The sequence below is a fragment of the Rattus norvegicus genome, chromosome 2, assembly GCF_021556685.1.
Source record: "Rattus norvegicus strain SHRSP/BbbUtx chromosome 2, alternate assembly SHRSP_T2T, whole genome shotgun sequence".
Taxonomy (NCBI): domain Eukaryota; kingdom Metazoa; phylum Chordata; class Mammalia; order Rodentia; family Muridae; genus Rattus; species Rattus norvegicus.
Window position 1 is genome coordinate 5,539,010 of NC_141535.1, and position 19,804 is coordinate 5,558,813.

Sequence of the window (19,804 nt, forward strand, 5' to 3'; positions counted from 1 at the left end):
AGATCCCGGCCCGCAGCAGCTCTCTGCTCCCAGACCCGGTGAGAGAGAGACCCAACCGCCTGGTCAGGTGGGCACTCCTGAGGCTGCAGAGCAGAAGAGACCACCAAAACTGCTCACCCCTGCCCACATCCCTGGCCCAAGAGGAAACTGTATAAGGCCTCTGGGCTCCCGTGGGGGAGGGCCCAGGAGCGGCAGGACACCTGCTGAGACACCACCGGAACCTGAAAGAAACAGACCGGATAAACAGTTCTCTGCACCCAAATCCCCTGGGAGGGAGAGCTAAACCTTCAGAGAGGCAGACAAGCCTGGGAAACCAGAAGAGACTGCTCCCTGCACACACATCTCGGACGCCAGAGGAAAAAGCCAAAGACCATCTGGAACCCTGGTGCACTGAAGCTCCCGGAAGGGGCGGCACAGGTCTTCCTGGTTGCTGCAGCTGCAGAGAGCCCCTGGGCAGCACCCCACAAGCGAACTTGAGCCTCGGGACCACAGGTAAGACCAAATTTTCTGCTGCAAGAAAGCTGCCTGGTGAACTCAAGACACAGGCCCACAGGAACAGCTGAAGACCTGTAGAGAGGAAAAACTACACGCCCGAAAGCAGAACACTCTGTCCCCATAACTGACTGAAAGAGAGGATAACAGGTCTACAGCACTCCTAACACACAGGCTTATAGGACAGTCTAGCCACTGTCAGAAATAGCAGAACAAAGTAACACTAGAGATAATCTGATGGCGAGAGGCAAGCGCAGGAACCCAAGCAACAGAAACCAAGACTACATGCCATCATCGGAGCCCAATTCTCCCACCAAAACAAACATGGAATATCCAAACACACCAGAAAAGCAAGATCTAGTTTCAAAATCATATTTGATCATGATGCTGGAGGACTTCAAGAAAGAAATGAACACACTTAGGGAAACACAGGAAAACATTAATAAACAAGTAGAAGCCTACAGAGAGGAATCACAAAAATCCCTGAAAGAATTCCAGGAAAACACAATCAAACAGTTGAAGGAATTAAAAATGGAAATAGAAGCAATCAAGAAAGAACACATGGAAACAATCCTGGATATAGAAAACCAAAAGAAGAGACAAGGAGCTGTAGATACAAGCTTCACCAACAGAATACAAGAGATGGAAGAGAGAATCTCAGGAGCAGAAGATTCCATAGAAATCATTGACTCAACTGTCAAAGATAATGTAAAGCGGAAAAAGCTACTGGTCCAAAACATACAGGAAATCCAGGACTCAATGAGAAGATCAAACCTAAGGATAATAGGTATAGAAGAGAGTGAAGACTCCCAGCTCAAAGGAACAGTAAATATCTTCAACAAAATCATAGAAGAAAACTTCCCTAACCTAAAAAAAGAGATACCCATAGACATACAAGAAGCCTACAGAACTCCAAATAGATTGGACCAGAAAAGAAACACCTCCCGTCACATAACTGTCAAAACACCAAACGCACAAAGTAAAGAAAGAATATTAAAAGCAGTAAGGGAAAAAGGTCAAGTAACATATAAAGGGAGACCTATCAGAATCACACCAGACTTCTCGCCAGAAACTATGAAGGCCAGAAGATCCTGGACTGATGTCATACAGACCCTAAGAGAACACAAATGCCAGCCCAGGTTACTGTATCCAGCAAAACTCTCAATTAACATTGATGGAGAAACCAAGATATTCCATGACAAAACCAAATTTACACAATATCTTTCTACAAATCCAGCACTACAAAGGATAATAAATGGTAAAGCCCAACATAAGGAGGCAAGCTATACCCTAGAAGAAGCAAGAAACTAATCGTCTTGGCAACAAAACAAAGAGAAGAAAAGCACACAAACATAACCTCACATCCAAATATGAATATAAAGGGAAACAATAATCACTATTCCTTAATATCTCTCAATATCAATGGCCTCAACTCCCCAATAAAAAGACATAGATTAACAAACTGGATACGCAACGAGGACCCTGCATTCTGCTGCCTACAGGAAACACACCTCAGAGACAAAGACAGACACTACCTCACAGTGAAAGGCTGGAAAACAACTTTCCAAGCAAATGGTCAGAAGAAGCAAGCTGGAGTAGCCATTCTAATGTCAAATAAAATCAATTTCCAACTAAAAGTCATCAAAAAAGATGAGGAAGGACACTTCATATTCATCAAAGGAAAAATCCACCAAGATGAACTCTCAATCCTAAATATCTATGCCCCAAATACAAGGGCACCTACATACGTAAAAGAAACCTTACTAAAGCTCAAAACACACATTGCACCTCACACAATAATAGTGGGAGATTTCAACACCCCACTCTCATCAATGGACAGATCATGGAAACAGAAATTAAACAGTGATGTCGACAGACTAAGAGAAGTCATGAGCCAAATGGACTTAACGGATATTTATAGAACATTCTATCCTAAAGCAAAAGGATATACCTTCTTCTCAGCTCCTCATGGTACTTTCTCCAAAATTGACCATATAATTGGTCAAAAAATGGGCCTCAACAGGTACAGAAAGATAGAAATAATCCCATGCGTGCTATCAGACCACCACGGCCTAAAACTGGTCTTCAATAACAATAAGGGAAGAATGCCCACATATACGTGGAAATTGAACAATGCTCTACTCAATGATAACCTGGTCAAGGAAGAAATAAAGAAAGAAATTAAAAACTTTTTAGAATTTAATGAAAATGAAGGTACAACATACCCAAACTTATGGGACACAATGAAAGCTGTGCTAAGAGGAAAACTCATAGCGCTGAGTGCCTGCAGAAAGAAACAGGAAAGAGCATATGTCAGCAGCTTGACAGCACACCTAAAAGCTCTAGAACAAAAAGAAGCAAATACACCCAGGAGGAGTAGAAGGCAGGAAATAATCAAACTCAGAGCTGAAATCAACCAAGTAGAAACAAAAAGGACCATAGAAAGAATCAACAGAACCAAAAGTTGGTTCTTTGAGAAAATCAACAAGATAGATAAACCCTTAGCCAGACTAAGGAGAGGACACAGAGAGTGCGTCCAAATTAACAAAATCAGAAATGAAAAGGGAGACATAACTACAGATTCAGAGGAAATTCAAAAAATCATCAGATCTTACTATAAAAACCTATATTCAACAAAATTTGAAAATCTTCAGGAAATGGACAATTTCCTAGACAGATACCAGGTATCGAAGTTAAATCAGGAACAGATAAACCAGTTAAACAACCCCATAACTCCTAAGGAAATAGAAGCAGTCATTAAAGGTCTCCCAACCAAAAAGAGCCCAGGTCCAGACGGGTTTAGTGCAGAATTCTATCAAACCTTCATAGAAGACCTCATACCAATATTATTCAAACTATTCCACAAAATTGAAACAGATGGAGCCCTACCGAATTCCTTCTACGAAGCCACAATTACTCTTAAACCTAAACCACACAAAGACACAACAAAGAAAGAGAACTTCAGACCAATTTCCCTTATGAATATCGACGCAAAAATACTCAATAAAATTCTGGCAAACCGAATTCAAGAGCACATCAAAACAATCATCCACCATGATCAAGTAGGCTTCATCCCAGGCATGCAGGAATGGTTTAATATACGGAAAACCATCAACGTGATCCATTATATAAACAAACTGAAAGAACAGAACCACATGATCATTTCATTAGATGCTGAGAAAGCATTTGACAAAATTCAACACCCCTTCATGATAAAAGTCCTGGAAAGAATAGGAATTCAAGGCCCATACCTAAACATAGTAAAAGCCATATACAGCAAACCAGTTGCTAACATTAAACTAAATGGAGAGAAACTTGAAGCAATCCCACTAAAATCAGGGACTAGACAAGGCTGCCCACTCTCTCCCTACTTATTCAATATAGTTCTTGAAGTTCTAGCCAGAGCAATCAGACAACAAAAGGAGATCAAAGGGATACAGATCGGAAAAGAAGAGGTCAAAATATCACTATTTGCAGATGACATGATAGTATATTTAAGTGATCCCAAAAGTTCCACCAGAGAACTACTAAAGCTGATAAACAACTTCAGCAAAGTGGCTGGGTATAAAATTAACTCAAATAAATCAGTTGCCTTCCTCTATACAAAAGAGAAACAAGCCGAGAAAGAAATTAGGGAAACGACACCCTTCATAATAGACCCAAATAATATAAAGTACCTCGGTGTGACTTTAACAAAGCAAGTAAAAGATCTGTACAATAAGAACTTCAAGACACTGAAGAAGGAAATTGAAGAAGACCTCAGAAGATGGAAAGATCTCCCATGCTCATGGATTGGCAGGATTAATATAGTAAAAATGGCCATTTTACCAAAAGCAATCTACAGATTCAATGCAATCCCCATCAAAATACCAATCCAATTCTTCAAAGAGTTAGACAGAACAATTTGCAAATTCATCTGGAATAACAAAAAACCCAGGATAGCTAAAGATATCCTCAACAATAAAAGGACTTCAGGGGGAATCACTATCCCTGAACTCAAGCCGTATTACAGAGCAATAGTGATAAAAACTGCATGGTATTGGTACAGAGACAGACAGATAGACCAATGGAATAGAATTGAAGACCCAGAAATGAACCCACACACCTATGGTCACTTGATTTTTGACAAAGGAGCCAAAACCGTCCAATGGAAAAAAGATAGCATTTTCAGCAAATGGTGCTGGTTCAACTGGAGGTCAACATGTAGAAGAATGCAGATCGATCCATGCTTATCACCCTGTACAAAGCTTAAGTCCAAGTGGACCAAGGACCTCCACATCAAAGCAGACACACTCAAACTAATAGAAGAAAAACTAGGGAAGCATCTGGAACACATAGGCACTGGAAAAAATTTCCTGAACAAAACACCAATGGCTTATGCTCTAAGATCAAGAATCGACAAATGGGATCCCATAAAACTGCAAAGCTTCTGTAAGGCAAAGGACACTGTGGTTAGGACAAAACGGCAACCAACAGATTGGGAAAAGATCTTTACCAATCCTACAACAGATAGAGGCCTTATATCCAAAATATACAAAGAACTCAAGAAGTTAGACCGCAGGGAAACAAATAACCCTATTAAAAAATGGGGTTCAGAGCTAAACAAAGAATTCACAGCTGAGGAATGCCGAATGGCTGAGAAACACCTAAAGAAATGTTCAACATCTTTAGTCATAAGGGAAATGCAAATCAAAACAACCCTGAGATTCCACCTCACACCAGTCAGAATGGCTAAGTTCAAAAACTCAGGTGACAGCAGATGCTGGCGAGGATGTGGAGAAAGAGGAACACTCCTCCATTGTTGGTGGGATTGCAGACTGGTAAAACCATTCTGGAAATCAGTCGGGAGGTTCCTCAGAAAATTGGACATAGAACTGCCTGAGGATCCAGCTATACCTCTCTTGGGCATATACCCAAAAGATGCCTCAACATATAAAAGAGACACGTGCTCCACTATGTTCATCGCAGCCTTATTTATAATAGCCAGAAAATGGAAAGAACCCAGATGCCCTTCAACAGAGGATTGGATACAGAAAATGTGGTACATCTACACAATGGAATATTACTCAGCTATCAAAAACAACGACTTTATGAAATTCGTAGGCAAATGGTTGGAACTGGAAAATATCATCCTGAGTGAGCTAACCCAATCACAGAAAGACATACATGGTATGCACTCATTGATAAGTGGCTATTAGCCCAAATGCTTGAATTACCCTAGATCCCTAGAACAAATGAAACTCAAGACGGATGATCAAAATGTGAATGCTTCACTCCTTCTTTAAATGAGGAAAAAGAATACCCCTGGCAGGGAAGAGAGAGGCAAAGATTAAAACAGAGACTGAAGGAACACCCATTCAGAGCCTGCCCCACATGTGGCCCATACATATACAGCCACCCAATTAGACAAGATGGATGAAGCAAAGAAGTGCAGACCGACAGGAGCCGGATGTAGATCGCTCCTGAGAGACACAGCCAGAATACAGCAAATACAGAGGCGAATGCCAGCAGCAAACCACTGAACTGAGAATAGGTCCCCTATTGAAGGAATCAGAGAAAGAACTGGAAGAGCTTGAAGGGGCTCGAGACCCCAAAAGTACAACAATGCCAAGCAACCAGATCTCCCAGGGACTAAGCCACTACCTAAAGACTATACATGGACTGACCCTGGACTCTGACCCCATAGGTAGCAATGAATATCCTAGTAAGAGCACCAGTGGAAGGGGAAGCCCTGGGTCCTGCTAAGACTGAACCCCCAGTGAACTAGACTGTTGGGGGGAGGGCGGCAATGGGGGGAGGGTTGGGAGGGGAACACCCATAAGGAAGGGGAGGGGGGAGGGGGATGTTTGCCCGGAAACCGGGAAAGGGAATAACACTCGAAATGTATATAAGAAATACTCAAGTTAATAAAAAAAAAAAAAAAAAAAAACCTGCCAATCCTGATGGAGAAGCCCTGCTGTTTACCATCGTATGAAACAATAACATTGAAAGCCATGCAGGGAAGAACCCACCAAGCACATCTTCTTCCCTAGAAAAGATGTGATAGTCTTCCTGGTCAAATTCCACTCTGCATGCTTCCTTCTTCCAAGAAGAGAATACCTGAGCTGCACACAAATCTCTTCAATTCCCATCTAAAACAAAATACATACAATGCATCATTATTTCATATGCTGCTATGACAAATGCCTGCTTACTTTTCCAACCGTTTTGTAAGGAACCTTGATGAGGAAAGTGATGCATGTATCCCAAATTTTTGAGCTGCCTATCTGCCTTGTGACTTGGGGTGTTATGACTATTCAGAGTAGGCAGAATGTAGTTCATCATAGGGGAATCCATGTGTTATATTCTGCTGCAGCAGAAAGGATATATTCTGAGTATCTCTGCTCTGGAAGGGAAAAAAAGGTTCCTCCAGATTCCGGTTTGTCCAGAACAGCCAAACATCTGAGAAATACAGCTGGAACTACTAGGCAAACAGGCAGTAGGAAGTAGCTATGTATCACACAAGTAAATGCAGGCAGCTGAGGGTAATAGTATTGGCATCTGGGACATGAACACCACATGCAGGCTGAATCCAACCTCTAGTGATGATTGCTTGGTGAGAGAATGTTTCCTCTGAGTATTACAGCTCAATAAAATTGCCACTCTAGGATAATTTTTGGTGAAATAACAAATGCACTATATTCCCTGTGGACAGAAACATTATAAACCTTTTAAGAGTAGGGTGTGGAGACATTCTGAAGCTGTAGGACAGACTGCAACCACTGCATACCTCGGCCCATATCTCTGGTCCAAGGGGAAACTGCACAGTGCCCCTGGACACAAGTATATAAGAACAGACAGCTGATGGTACCAACTATTCTGATCTGCGCCCAGGACTGAACCGAACTGGCCAGACAGCTCCCTGCACCTAAATCCCATGGGGGAGAGAGCTGGACCTGCAGAAGTGTGGATACTGCTGAAAAGTCTGAGGAGACAACCCTCTGTCCACAGACCAGACACAAGAGAGAATCACATAGTGCCAACTGTGTCTGCTGGGTGCAAGGACCTACAAGAGCAATCTGGGGCAGGAACCTTTAATTCCTGCGTGTGCCTAGAGCTGCAAGACAGTGTCCAGGAGCATGAACACACCTGAAATCAGAACACCTTGTCTCAGGAAAGGCTGAAAGTAAACAGGAAAAATAGTTCTACAGGAGTGCTTACACAGATGCCTATACCAGGGTTGAGTCACTCTCAGAAACAGCAAGACAAGCAAACACAAGCGACAACCTAATGGCTAGAGGCAAGTGCAGGAAACTAAGCATCAGAAACCAAGACTACTTGGCATCATCAGTGCCCAGATCTCCCAACGAAGAAAATACTGGATATCCAAACACACCAGAAAAGAAAGATTTAGTTTTCAAAATCAAATTTTTGATAATGATGGAGGACTTTAAGAAAGTCATAAAGAACACCCATAGAAAAATGCAGGATAACACAAGTAAACAAATAGAAGCCCTTAGAGATGAAACACAAAAATCCCTGAAAGAATTACAGGAAAATACAAACGAACAGGTGAAGGAATTGAAAATGGAAGTAGAAACAATAAAGAAAGCACAGAGAGAGAAAGCCTGGATATAGAAAACAAAAGGAAGAGACAAGGAGCAATATGTACAAGCAATACAAGCATCACCAACAGAATACAAGAAATAGAAGAGAGAATCTCAGAGGCACAAGGTATCATAAGAAAACATCGACACAACTGTCAAAGATAATGTAAAATGAAAAAAGCTTCTAGTCCAAAATATACAGGACATCCAGGACACAATGAGATCAAACCTAAGGATAATAAATATAGAAGAAAGTGAAGACTCCAAACTTAAAGGGCCAGGAAATATATTCAAAAAAATTATAGAAGAAAACTTTCCTAACCTAAAGAAAGAGATGCCTGTAAACATAAAAGAAGCCTACAGAACTCCAAATGGATGGATCAGAAAAGAAATTCCTCCAGTCCCATAATAGTTAAAACAGCAAATCCACAAAAGAAAGAAAGAATATTAAAAGCAGTAAGGGAAAAAGTCAAGTAACATACAAAGGCAGACCTATCAGAATTAAACCAGACTTCTCACCAGAGACTGTGAAAGCCAGAAGATCCTGGACAGATGTCATACAGACCCTAAGAGTACATAAATGCTAGCCCAAGTTACCGTACCCAGCAAAACTTTCAATTGACATAAATGGAGAAACCAAGATATTCCATGACAAAACCAAATTTACACAATATCTTTCTATAAACCCAGCCCTACACAAGATAATAGTTGAAAAACTCCACCACAAGGAGAGAAACTACACCGTACAGAAATCCAGAATATAATTTCCTTGCAATGAAACTAAAAGAGAAACAAAGATAAGTCCACCTCTTACAACGAAAATAATAGGAAGCAACAAGCACTATTCTTTAATATCTCTCAATATCAACAGACTCAATTCCCCAAGAAAAAGACATAGGCTAACATAATGGATACATAAAGAGGACCCAGTATTTTGCTGCATGCAGGAAACACACCTGAAGACAAAGACAGACACAACCTCAGTGTAAATAGGTGGAAAACAGCTTTCCAAGTGAATGGTCCAAAGAAACAAGCTGGAGTTGCCATTCTAATATCTAATAAAATTGACTTTCGACCAAAACTCTTTAAAAAGGGTAAGGAAGGACACTTCATATTAATCAAAGGAAAAATCCACCAAGATGAACTCTCTATCCTACATATCTATGCTCCAAATGCAATGGCATCTGCATTCATAAAAGAAACCTTACTAAAGCTCAAAGTACACATTGCACCTCACACGATAATAGTAGGAGATTTCAACACCCCGCTCTCATCACTAGACAGATCATGGAAACAAAAATTAAACAGAGACCTACAGAAACTAACAGGAGTTATGAACCAAATGGTTTTAACAGATATATATATAGAACATTCCATCTTAAAACAAAAAGAAATACCTTCTTCTCAGCACTTCATGGAACTTTTTCCAATATTGATTATGTAGGTGGTCACAAAATATGCCTCAACAGATATAGAAAGATAGAAATAATCCCATGCATCCTGTCAGATCACTGGTCTTCAATAACAACAAAAATGACAGAAAGACCACATATGCATGGAAATTGAACAATGCACTACTCAATGGCAACTGGGTCAAGGAAAAAATAAAGAAATTAATTAAAGACTTCTTAGAATTTAATGAAAATGAAGATACAACATTCCCAAACTTATGGAATACAATGAAAGTAGTACTAAGAGGAAAACTCGTAGCTCTACGTGCCTGCAAAAAGAAACAGGAGAGAGCATATATCAGCAGATTGACAGCACACCTTAAAGTTATAGACAAAAAGAAATAACAAACACAAGAGGAGTGGATGTCAGGAAATAATCTCAGGGCTGAAATCACCCAAGTAGAAAGAAAAGGAACTATACAAAAAATCAACAAAACCAGGTGTTGGTTTTTCAAGAAAATCAACAAAACAGATAAAACCTTAGCCAAACTTACCAGAGGACACAGAGAGTGTGTCCAAATTAACAAAATCAGAAATGAATAGGGAGACATAACAACAGAATCTGAAGAAATTTTAAAAAATCATCAGAATCTACTACGAAAGCCTATATTCAACAAAACAGGAAAATCGGGAGGAAATGGACAATTTTCTAGATGGATACAAGGTACCAAATTTAAATAAAGATCAATAAACTATCTAAACAAACACATAACTCCTAAAGAAATAGAAGGAGTTATTAAAAGTCTCCCAACCAAAAAGATCCCAGGTCCAGATGTGTTCAGTGCAGAATTATATCAGACTTTCGTAGAAGACCTCATACAAATACTGTCCAAACTATTCCACAAAATTGAAGCAGACAGAGCACTAACAAACTCTTCTACAAAGCCACAACTACTTTTATACTGAAACTACACAAAGACCCAACAAAGAAAGAGAACTTCAGACCAATTTTCCTTGTGAATATCATCGCAAAAATACTCAGTAAAATTCTTCCAAACTGAATCCAAGAACATATCAAAACGTTCGTCCAACATGATCAAGTAGGCTTCACCCTAGGGATGCTGGGATGGTTGCATATATGAAAATCCATCAACATAATCCAGTACATAAACACACTCAAAGTAAGAATTACATCGTTATTTCATTAGATGCTAAGAAAGCATTTGACAATATTCAACACCCCTTCCTGATAAAAGTCCTGGATAAATAAGTAATTCAAGGCTCATATCTAAACTTAGTAAAAGCAACATACAGCAAACCAGTAGCTAACATCAAACTAAATCCAGAGAAACTTGAAGCAATTCTCCTAAAATCAGGAACTAGACAGTGCTGCCCACTTGCTCCTTACTTATTCAGTATAGTACTTGAAGGCCTAGACACAGCAATCAGACAGTGAAAGGAGGTCAAAGGGATACAAATTTGCAGGGAAAAAATCAAAATATCACTATTTGCAGATGAGATCATAGTGTACTTAAGTGACCCCAAAAGTTCCAACTGAGAACTACTTAAGCTGATAAACAACTTCAGTAAAGTGTTAGAGTATAAAATTAACTCAAACAAATCAGTAGCCTTCCTCCACTCAAAGGATAAACAGGCTGAGAAAGAAAATAAGGAAATGACACCCCTCACAATAGTCCCAAATAATAGAAAATATGTTGGTGTGACTTTAATCAAGCAAGTGAAAGACCTGTGTGACAAGAACTTCAAATCTCTCAAGAAAGAAATTGAGGAAGATCTCAGAATGTGGAAAGATCTTTCATGCTCATGGTTTGCGAGGATTAATATAGTAAAGATGACCATTTTTTTCACAAGCAAGCTACAGATTCAATGCATTCGCCATCAAAATTCTTATTCAATTCTTTATAGAGATAGAAAGAACAATTGGCAAATTCATTTGGAATAACAAAAAACCCAAGATAGTGAAAACTATACTCAACAATAAAAGAACTTCTGAGGGAATCACCTTCCCTGACTTCAAGCAGTATTACAGAGCAATAATCATAAAAACTGTGTGATTGTGGTACAGAGACAGGCATATAAATCAGTGGAACAGAACTTAAGACCCAGAAATTAACCCACAGCCTATAGTCACTTGATCATTTTCAAAGGAGCTAAAACCACCCAGTGGAAGAAAGATAGTATTATCAACAAATGGTGCTGCTTCAAAAAGAGGTCGGCATGTAGAAGAATGAAAATCTTCCCATTTTTTTTTTGTTTTGAATCTTAACATCAACATTTTTTTAACATTCTTTTTTTTTATTAACTTGAGTGTTTCTTATTTACATTTCGAGTGTTATTCCCTTTCCCGGTTTCCAGGCAAACATCCCCCTAATCCCTCCCCCTTCCCTTCTTTATGGGTGTTCCCCTCCCCACCCTCCCCCCATTACTGCCCACCCCCCAACAATCACGTTCACTGGGGGTTCAGTCTTAGCAGGACCAAGGGCTTCCCCTTCCACTGGTGATCTTACTAGAATATTCATTGCTACCTATGAGGTCAGAGTCCAGGGTCAGTCCATGTATAGTCTTTAGGTAGTGGCTTAGTCCCTGGAAGCTCTGGTTGATTGGCATTGTTGTTGCTAAGGGGTATCGAGCTCCTTCAAGCTCTTCGAGTTCTTTCTCTGATTCCTTCAACAGGGGTCCCGTTCTCAGTTCAGTGGTTTGCTGCTGGCATTCGCCTCTGTATTTGCTGTATTCTGGCTGTGTCTCTCAGGAGCGATCTACATCCGGCTCCTGTCGGCCTGCACTTCTTTGCTGCATTCATCTTGTCTAATTGGATGGCTGTATATGTATGGGCCACATGTGGGGCAGGCTTTGAATGGTGTTCCTTCTGTGTCTGTTTTAATCTTTGCCTCTCTATTCCCTGCGAAGGGTATTCTTGTTCCCCTTTTAAAGAAGGAGTGAAGCATTCACATTTTGATCATCCGTCTTGAGTTTCATTTGTTCTAGGCATCTAGGGTAATTCAAGCATTTGGGCTAAGAGCCACTTATCAGTGAGTGCATACCATGTATGTCTTTCTGTGTTTGGGTTAGCTCACTCAGGATGATATTTTCCAGTTCCAACCATTTGCCTACGAATTTCATAAAGTCGTTGTTTTTGATAGCTGAGTAATATTCCATTGTGTAGATGTACCACATTTTCTGTATCCATTCCTCTGTTGAAGGGCATCTGGGTTCTTTCCAGCTTCTGGCTATTATAAATAAGGCTGCAATGAACATAGTGGAGCACGTGTATTTTTTATATGTTGGGGCATCTTTTGGGTATATGCCCAAGAGAGGTATAGCTGGATCCTCAGGCAGTTCAATGTCCAATTTTCTGAGGATCCTCCAGACTGATTTCCAGAATGGTTGTACCAGTTTGCAATCCCACCAACAATGGAGGAGTGTTCCTCTTTCTCCACATCCTCGCCAGCATCTGTTGTCCCCTGAGTTTTTGATCTTAGCCATTCTCACTGGTGTGAGGTGAAATCTCAGGGTTGTTTTGATTTGCATTTCCCTTATGACTAAAGATGTTGAGGGGCTGGAGAGATGGCTCAGTGGTTAAGAGCACCAACTGCTCTCACAGAGGTCATGAGGTCAATTCCCAGCAACCACATGGTGGTTCACAACCATCTGTAATGGGGTCCGATGCCCTCCTCTGGTGTGTCTGAAGACAGCTACAGTGTACTTGTATATGATGAATAAATAAACCTTAAAAAAAAAGATGTTGAACATTTCTTTAGGTGTTTCTCCACCATTCGGCATTCCTCAGCTGTGAATTCTTTGTTTAGCTCTGAGCCCAATTTTTTAATAGGGTTATTTGTTTCCCTGCGGTCTAACTTCTTGAATTCTTTGTATATTTTGGATATAAGGCCTCTATCTGTTGTAGGATTGGTAAAGATCTTTTCCCAATCTGTTGGTTGCCGTTTTGTCCTAACCACAGTGTCCTTTGCCTTACAGAAGCTTTGCAGTTTTATGAGATCCCATTTGTCGATTCTTGATCTTAGAGCATAAGCCATTGGTGTTTTGTTCAGGAAATTTTTTCCAGTACCCATGTGTTCCAGATGCTTCCCTAGTTTTTCTTCTATTAGTTTGAGTGTGTCTGCTTTGATGTGGAGGTCCTTGATCCACTGGGACTTAAGCTTTGTACTGGGTGATAAGCATGGATCGATCTGCATTCTTCTACATGTTGCCCTCCAGTTGAACCAGCACCATTTGCTGAAAATGCTATCTTTTTTCCATTGGATGGTTTTGGCTCCTTTGTCAAAAATCAAGTGACCATAGGTGTGTGGGTTCATTTCTGGGTCTTCAATTCTATTCCATTGGTCTATCTGTCTGTCTCTGTACCAATACCATGCAGTTTTTATCACTATTGCTCTGTAATACTGCTTGAGTTCAGGGATAGTGATTCCCCCTGAAGTCCTTTTATTGTTGAGGATATCTTTAGCTATCCTGGGTTTTTTGTTATTCCAGATGAATTTGCAAATTGTTCTGTCTAACTCTTTGAAGAATTGGATTGGTATTTTGATGGGGATTGCATTGAATCTGTAGATTGCTTTTGGTAAAATGGCCATTTTTACTATATTAATCCTGCCAATCCATGAGCATGGGAGATCTTTCCATCTTCTGAGGTCTTCTTCAATTTCTTTCCTCAGTGTCTTGAAGTTCTTATTGTACAGATCTTTTACTTGCTTTGTTAAAGTCACACCGAGGTACTTTATATTATTTGGGTCTATTATGAAGGGTGTCGTTTCCCTAATTTCTTTCTCGGCTTGTTTCTCTTTTGTATAGAGGAAAGCAACTGATTTATGTGAGTTAATTTTATACCCAGCCACTTTGCTGAAGTTGTTTATCAGCTTTAGTAGTTCTCTGGTGGAACTTTTGGGATCACTGAAATATACTATCGTATCATCTGCAAATAGTGATATTTTGACTTCTTCTTTTCCGATCTGTATCCCCTTGACCTCTTTTTGTTGTCTGATTGCTCTGGCTAGAACTTCAAGAACTATATTGAATAAGTAGGGAGAGAGTGGGCAGCCTTGTCTAGTCCCTGATTTTAGTGGGATTGCTTCAAGTTTCTCTCCATTTAGTTTAATGTTAGCAACTGGTTTGCTGTATATGGCTTTTACTATGTTCAGGTATGGGCCTTGAATTCCTATTCTTTCCAGGACTTTTATCATGAAGGGGTGTTGAATTTTGTCAAATGCTTTCTCAGCATCTAATCAAATGATCATGTGGTTTTGTTCTTTCAGTTTGTTTATATAATGGATCACATTGATGGTTTTCCGTATATTGAACCATCCCTGCATGCCTGGGATGAAGCCTACTTGGTCATGGTGGATGATTGTTTTGATGTGCTCTTGGATTCGGTTTGCCAGAATTTTGTTGAGTATTTTTGCGTCGATATTCATAAGGGAAATTGGTCTGAAGTTCTCTTTCTTTGTTGTGTCTTTGTGTGGTTTAGGTATAAGAGTAATTGTGGCTTCGTAGAAGGTATTCAGTAGTGATCCATCTGTTTCAATTTTGTGGAATAGTTTGGATAATATTGGTATGAGGTCTTCTATGAAGGTTTGATAGAATTCTGCACTAAACCCGTCTGGACCTGGGCTCTTTTTGGTTGGGAGACCTTTAATGACTGCTTCTATTTCCTTAGGAGTTATGGGGTTGTTTAACTGGTTTATCTGTTCCTGATTTAACTTCGATACCTGGTATCTGTCTAGGAAATTGTCCATTTCCTGAAGATTTTCAAATTTTGTTGAATATAGGTTTTTATAGTAAGATCTGATGATTTTTTGAATTTCCTCTGAATCTGTAGTTATGTCTCCCTTTTCATTTCTGATTTTGTTAATTTGGACGCACTCTCTGTGTCCTCTCCTTAGTCTGGCTAAGGGTTTATCTATCTTGTTGATTTTCTCAAAGAACCAACTTTTGGTTCTGTTGATTCTTTCTATGGTCCTTTTTGTTTCTACTTGGTTGATTTCAGCTCTGAGTTTGATTATTTCCTGCCTTCTACTCCTCCTGGGTGTATTTGCTTCTTTTTGTTCTAGAGCTTTTAGGTGTGCTGTCAAGCTGCTGACATATGCTCTTTCCTGTTTCTTTCTGCAGGCACTCAGCGCTATGAGTTTTCCTCTTAGCACAGCTTTCATTGTGTCCCATAAGTTTGGGTATGTTGTACCTTCATTTTCATTAAATTCTAAAAAGTTTTTAATTTCTTTCTTTATTTCTTCCTTGACCAGGTTATCATTGAGTAGAGCATTGTTCAATTTCCACGTATATGTGGGCATTCTTCCCTTATTGTTATTGAAGACCAGTTTTAGGCCGTGGTGGTCTGATAGCACGCATGGGATTATTTCTATCTTTCTGTACCTGTTGAGGCCCGTTTTTTGACCAATTATATGGTCAATTTTGGAGAAAGTACCATGAGGAGCTGAGAAGAAGGTATATCCTTTTGCTTTAGGATAGAATGTTCTAAAAATATCCGTTAAGTCCATTTGGCTCATGACTTCTCTTAGTCTGTCTACATCTCTGTTTAATTTCTGTTTCCATGATCTGTCCATTGATGAGAGTGCGGTGTTGAAATCTCCCACTATTATTGTGTGAGGTGCAATGTGTGTTTTGAGCTTTAGTAAGGTTTCTTTTACATATGTAGGTGCCCTTGTATTTGGGGCATAGATATTTAGGATTGAGAGTTCATCTTGGTGGATTTTTCCTTTGATGAATATGAAGTGTCCTTCCTTATCTTTTTTGATGACTTTTAGTTGAAAATTGATTTTATTTGATATTAGAATGGCTACTCCAGCTTGCTTCTTCTGACCATTTGCTTGGAAAGTTGTTTTCCAGCCTTTCACTGTGAGGTAGTGTCTGTCTTTGTCTCTGAGGTGTGTTTCCTGTAGGCAGCAGAATGCAGGGTCCTCGTTGCGTATCCAGTTTGTTAATCTATTTCTTTTTATTGGGGATTTGAGGCCATTGATGTTGAGAGATATTAAGGAATAGTGATTATTGCTTCCCGTTATATTCATATTTGGATGTGAGGTTATGTTTGTGTGCTTTCATTCTCTTTGTTTTGTTGCCAAGACGATTAGTTTCTTGCTTCTTCTAAATCTTCCCATTCTTATCATCTTGTACAAAGCTTATGTCCAAGAGGATCGAGTAACTCCACATCAAACCAGATACACTCAAACTAATAGAAGAAAAAGTAGGAAAGAGTCTCAAACACATGGGCACTGGGGAAAATTTCCTGAACAAACACCAATGGCAATTGTTCCAAGATCAAGAATCAACAAATAGAACCTCATAAGACTGCAACGTTTTGTAAAGCAAAAGACACTGTCATTAGGACAAAATTGCAACCAACAGATTGGGAAAGGATCTTTCCCAATCTGATAGAGGGTATATATCCAAAATAGACAAAGAATTCAAGAAGTTAGACTTCAGAGAGCCAAATAACCCTATTAAAAATGGGCTACAGAGCTAAACAAAACATTCTCAGCTGAGGATTATCAAATGGCCAATAAGCACATTAAGAAATGTTCAATATTCTTAATTATCAGTGAAATGCAAATGAAAACAACCCTGAGATTCCACCTCACATCTGTCAGAATGACTAAGATGAAAAACTGAAGTGACTGTAGATGCTGGCAAGGTTGTGGAGAAAGAGGAACACTCCTCCACTGTTGGTGGGATTGCAAACTGGTACAACCATTCTGGAAATCAGTCTGGAGGTTCCTCAGAAAATTGGACATTCCACTAGCTGAGGACCCAGCTGTACCTCTCTTGGGAATATACCCATGAGGTGCTCCAACATACAACAAAGACACATGCTCCACTATGCTCATAGCAGCCTTTATTTATGAAATCCAGAAGCAGGAAAGAGACCAGATATCCTTCAACAGAGTAATGGATTAAAAAAAAGAAGTGGTACATCTACAAAAACAATGACTTCATGAAATCCATATGCAAATGGAATGAACTAGAAAATATCATCCTTACTGAGGTTACTCAATCACAGAAAAACACACTTGGTATGTATTCAATGATAAATGGATATTAGCTAAGAAGCTCAAATTATCCAAGATGCAATCCACAGATCACAGGAAGCTCAAAAAAAAAAAAAAGGATGACGAAATTGTGGATGCTCCCACTCCTTCTTAAAAGGGGAAAAAATCCATAGGTGTATATATGGAAGAAAAGTTTAGAGCAGTGACTCATGGAACAGTCATTTAGAGTCTGCCCCACTTGTATCCCATATATACATATATACAGTGACCAAAACTAGATAAGATTGATGAAGCTGAAAAATGCATTCTGAAAGGCATCAGATATAGATCTCTCCTGAGAGAAACATCCAGAGCATGTCCAATACATAGGTCAATGTTACCAGCCAACTACCGAGCTGAGAAGGGGACCCCCTTTTGTGAATTAGAGGAAGTATTGAAAGAGTTGAAGGAGTTTGCAACTCCTTAAAAAAAATCAAAACAATGCCAACCATCCAGAGTTCCCTGGGACTAAACCACTGCCGAAAGATTGTACATGCACTGACCCAGGGCTCCAACTGTGTATGTAGCAGAGAATATTCTTTCTGGGGCACCAGTGGAAGGGGAAGCCCTTGGTCCTGCCAAGGTTGGAATCCGCTGCGAGGGAATATGGGGTGAGGCAATAAGGGGGATCTATAGGGGAAATACCGGTATTGGGGATGGAGTGGGGAGGGATTGGGGCTTATGGATAAGAAACCAGGAAGGGGAATAACGTTTGAAATGTAAGTAAAGAAATATATCTAATAAAAATTAAAATAAATAAGAGTAGGGTGGAATCCAGAGGTAAGTGTTTCCCTTTGGCTCAGTCTGAGATGATAGGGAGGCTCTATTTCCATGAAAAAGGGCTTCATGAATGGTCCCTACCTGATTGCCATGACCCTTTAATGCGATGTTGCAATTATTTGTACAAGACAATAGACGTTAGCAAGCAGCTGGACCCACAACTGTCATTATCAATCCTGTGATTACCCAGAAAACATAGCTTCTCAGCCTTACCTTTTGTCTGGTAGCATGGTCTACTTGCCCCACACCAAAGGATTGTAGTAGGTGACTCCTCCTGTCTGCCAAAGTATGTTTATCCATCAAATTACACTTATAAATTTGTCCATACCTCTATTCCAGGCAGATTGGCTAGTTTATCAGGAAGAGAGTGAAGAGAAAACAGAGAGAACAGTTTGTAGAGGTGAAACTATTTTTCTAGACTTTTTCCCTAATAAATAAGGATACTTGGATTTTCAGATCACTATGGAATCTTCTAGAAGATTATTGTGTTGACTATTTTATGCTAATTTGATGCCAGCTAGAGTCAGTCGAGTAGAGGGAATCTCAATTAACAATATTCTCACCACCAACAGGCAGTGGTGGTGCTTCCCATTAATCCCAGGGGTTGTTGGTTGGCCGAAGCAGGTTGATCTCTGAATTGAAAGCCAGCCTTATTTACAGAGTAAATTTCACAAGATCCTCAGTTATAGAAAAAACAAAAATGAACAAAGAAAGAAAGTGGTGGAGAGTGAAGGAATAAGAGGATGGGAGTAGGAGGGAGGGATGAAGAGAGAGAGAGAGAGAGAGAGAGAGAGAGTTAGTTTCCCATGAGACTAGCCCATGTGCAATTAGTGCTGAAGTTTCCTGATTGGTAAGTGATGTAGAAAAGCCCAGTTCACGTAGGTGGACACATCCCTGAGATGTTGGTTCTAGTTACTGTAAGAGAACAAGCTGAATAAGACATATGGTACAAATCTCTAAACACTAATACTACTCTATGTCCTCTGCTTCACCTCCAGCTTTGAGTTGCTGTCCTGGCTTCTATGGGTAGACTGTGACCTGGAACTTGAAATAAACACTCCTCTATCCAAGTTACCTTTGGTTATTGGGTTTGATCACAGCAGTACAAACCCTAAAACAATCACAGATTTCAAAGATCTTTAGGAGTCTCTTGGCCTAGGAGACAGCAGAATCCAGCTCTCAACATTCATGTGACTCCAAAGGAAGAGATGAAGACACAGAAATTAGCACAAAAATTGACATTCATCTAGACAGTTAAGTAACTAACATTTTCATTGCATGGGTTGCCCCCATCCATTGGAGGTCAGAGGCCATATTGTATAAGCTACCATTGTTATTTTGCTAGGTGGTCACAGTATAAATTGCCCTCTTAATATTTATAATTATACCCACATCCATTTAGAGTTTCTCAGACTTTATGAGAGAAGCTACTTTACACAATGGACAGCAGTCAAAAGAAAGATGCACAACTGGTTCCATTACT